Below are 2,262 nucleotides of genomic sequence, written 5' to 3'. Positions count from 1 at the left end.
GGGCACCTGGCTTGCTCAGTCTGTGGAGCATTTGACTCGATCTCAGGATTGTAAGTTCAGGCCCCATGTTCAGTGGAGAGACTACTTTTAAAAAAATCTTTTAAAAAAAGGGACAATATCAATTCCACTTATATGCAATACCTAGAATAGTCAAATTCACAGAGTCAGAAAGTAGAATGATGGTTGCCAGGGTCTTGGGGGAGAGAGGAATGCAAAGTTATTATCTAATGGGGAGAGAGTCTGGTAAGGGAAGATGACAAAGTTCTGGAGATAGATGGTGGTGATGGTTGTACAACAATGCAAATACACTTAAAGTCACTGAACTTTACACTTAAAGATGTTTAAAATGGTAAATCGTACATTTTGTCACAATTTTTTTTAACTAGAAAAAGAACTCTATTAGCATATGGGCAAGGGGAAGAGGCAACCTAAAGGGAGACTGAGAATTTAAGCATTTAAATGCTTCATGAATTTGTGTGTCATCCTTGCACAGGGGCTGTGCCAATCTTCTCTGTATCATTCCAATTTTAGTGTACTGTGCTGCTGAAACGAGGACCAGTCTTTAAGTAATTAAAATAAGAACTATTAAAATGCTAAATCAGTATCACCCAGTAACTGGAGCTTGTAATCTCTTGGTCTGAGTGATAATCAAACTAGTCTGAAGGGTCATGTGTATCCTGAGATACCTATTTTTAAAAAGTTATACCCAGGTGAGAGTTCGCAGGAAATGGTGTCAAAAGAAAGTGGTTGAAAGGGCAGGGCTGTTTTGAGCGGAGAAGAGAAAGGTAAGGGGAACATGATGGCTAGCTCCGAACATCCGAAAAGCCGTCATGTAGAACATTTCATTTGATGTTGCTCCATTCCGCAGAACCGGCGCTGGTGGGCGGCACCTTCTCAGATCAGAACCGTAGACGGAAAAGGGCTGGCAGCGGCTGGGTCCGGGCCCCTGCGGACGGAGCGACCCGCCGGACCACGCGGCGGCGCCGACCGGCAGGGGGCCAGAGGGGCGTCCCCGCCGCGGGATCGGCCACCTCCCAGGGCGGGCGGGCCGGGTCCCCGCCCCACGCCCGCCCCGCCCCGCCCCGCCCCAGCCCTCCACCCTGCTCACCCCGCCCGGGCCCTTTCCCCGGGAAATCGGCTGGCCCCGCCCCCTCGGTTCTCGGGGAACGCATCCGGTCCCCCAGCGCTCCCCGCCGCCCCGCCGCCGCTCCCGGGCCCGCCCCAGCCCTGCGGCCGCCCCTGCCCCCGCGCCCCCTCCGCGGCCACAGCCGCCAGGGTCTCCCGCGGGCTCACCGCGGGGCCGCCGGGCACTGCTCGGAAGGCGCCCGGGTGACCACGACGGCAGCACGCTCGGCCTCTGCGTCCGAGGGACGGCTGTCCCCAGAACCCGGTCGGGGAAACGCAAGGTGCTCCCAAGGCTCCAGACAAACGGCAGGACCGGGCTCGGCTGTCACCCGAGCTCACCGGGCGGGAGGCCGGACGCGAGGCATCCCAGCCCCCCGGAGCTCGGGGCCCCTGCGCTCACCCGGGGCCCGCCCGCCCCCTGCCCGCGGAGCCCACAGCCCCGGCGCGGCTGCTGCGGGGGGCCCGGGACGCCCCGGAATGCGGAGGGGCGGGGAGGAAATACCCGGCCTCCCTCCAGGCCACCCGCCCTCCTCCCCCCTCCCTCCGCTCCTCCTCCCTGCCCCCTCTTCCTCCCCTCCCCCTCTTCCCTCCACTCTTCTCCCCTCCCTCCTCCCTCCTCCCTCCACTCCCCCTCTCTTCCTCTGCCTTCTCTATCCCCCTTCCCTTCTCTCCTCCCCTCCACCCTCCTTTCCATCCCTCCTCTCCCCCTCTCCTCCACTCTCTTCCCCTCCCCTCTCCTCCCCCTCCCCCACCTCTCCTTCCCTTCCTCCTCCCATCTGCCCCTCACCTCCCACCAGTGCCTCCCACTGGCTGACCAGAAGCTGACACTGACCTCCAGGTGAGCCTTGCCCCCAACCCATGACCTGAAACAGGCCTGAAAGGGCAAGGAACATATCTGAAGGCCTATGGACTTTGTCATTTTACGAATACACAATAAAGTTACACAATGTATAAACCCTCTTCCAACAAAATCCGAATCTCTTTTTTAAGGAGGGGGTGCAGAGAGACCAGAGTATAAATCTGAAAATCTGATACAGAAGAAGATAAAGTTTCATACCATTCAAACTGAAATCTAACTTGTAAAAATTGACAGCTTTTCTGCCATTTTATTGTTTTATGTCAAGTTGCTAATTGATG

At 56.9% G+C, this 2,262-nt stretch overlaps 1 non-coding gene across 1 annotated transcript; it reads right to left on the bottom strand.

The window, feature by feature from the left end:
• Positions 1-448: 448 nt before the first annotated feature.
• On the bottom strand, positions 449-551 carry LOC144324456 (U6 spliceosomal RNA). The gene has a single exon (XR_013389963.1). It is a non-coding gene; the product is annotated as a U6 spliceosomal RNA (small nuclear RNA).
• Between the last annotated feature and the right edge of the window lie 1,711 nt (positions 552-2,262).

This window comes from Canis aureus, chromosome 11 (assembly GCF_053574225.1).
Source record: "Canis aureus isolate CA01 chromosome 11, VMU_Caureus_v.1.0, whole genome shotgun sequence".
NCBI classification, from domain to species: domain Eukaryota; kingdom Metazoa; phylum Chordata; class Mammalia; order Carnivora; family Canidae; genus Canis; species Canis aureus.
The sequence above is the reverse complement of the archived record's forward strand: the minus strand, read 5'-3'. Positions and strand labels throughout refer to the sequence as shown.